Source organism: Octopus bimaculoides, chromosome 19, assembly GCF_001194135.2.
Source record: "Octopus bimaculoides isolate UCB-OBI-ISO-001 chromosome 19, ASM119413v2, whole genome shotgun sequence".
Classification (NCBI taxonomy): Eukaryota; Metazoa; Mollusca; class Cephalopoda; order Octopoda; family Octopodidae; genus Octopus; species Octopus bimaculoides.
In genome coordinates this window covers 54,556,778-54,557,834 of record NC_068999.1, presented here as the reverse complement: position 1 = coordinate 54,557,834, position 1,057 = coordinate 54,556,778, and the positions used below count along the sequence as shown (strand labels likewise).

General features: G+C 33.6%; 1 protein-coding gene across 1 annotated transcript in view; it reads right to left on the bottom strand.

Annotated features, from left to right (window-relative positions):
* The window catches only part of LOC106875392 (uncharacterized), a 41,744-nt gene that overhangs the window by 1,994 nt on the left and 38,693 nt on the right, over positions 1-1,057 (bottom strand). The gene's annotated exons all lie outside the window — the stretch shown is intronic.

The window sequence follows — 1,057 nt, the reverse complement described above, 5'->3', positions numbered from 1 at the left end:
ATATATATATATATATATATATATATATATATATATATATACACATACATACATATATATATATTGGCCTTACCCGATGAAGATGACACATGAGCATTCAATTTTTTGCCGAACAACCTGCACAAATGATTTGTTTATAGTGATCAAATGTTCGTGCTGCACATTAGCTCACTCTCTCCATCAATTCGATGTTGTCTCAACAGGTGCATAATGTACTATGCATCAGATGTTAATGTGATTGCTGAGCAGCATGAGATGAAGTGTTTTGCTCAAGAGCACAATGCACCACCCAATCTAGGAATTGAAATCACAATCACCAGATCGTGAGTGCAACACCCTAACCACTAAGCCATGTGTCTTCATATGTATATATATATATAAACACACATGCACAATAACATCCATGGACGTAGCATAACAGAACACAAAACAACAAATTTAACATAAACATAATATACCTATGCACACTCATACAAGACAAACTAGAAGACCCACAATAATATTGCTATTTCATTCAATTTCATTTCCTACAGCCATTTCGACAACACTTACAGATGTTTGTAGCCACGTCATAGCATATCTATAAAACACTTTACTCACAAGCTTGTTCCATTTTTCACGCAACTTATTCCAACATACATGACTCTCAGATGCCCACTTATGCATTGCTAAGCTAAGATATTCTCTCGGTTTTCCATCTTTTCACGCATTCAATTGCCATTAATACTTTTAATATGTATTATTTATTAATATCTACTTTCGTAAGCTAATTATTTAAATTGACCCTTCAATATATAACTCCCTAATCTCTCTCTCTCTCTCAACCTTCATTTCTCCTTAATTCTTCATGTAATTTTCTAAACGAAATCTCTCCTTCCCTCCTCTATTCTCAAGTTGGCTACATATTTTTTTGTACCATCTCCCTAAATGAACCCTCACTTGTTTGTGATTGAATCTGGTAACTAGAAGCTCCTGTTATGTGTACAAGTGTAAGTGGTGGCCAAAAGTCATGCACCAAAACATTAGACATTTTATTTATATTGTACATATATATATA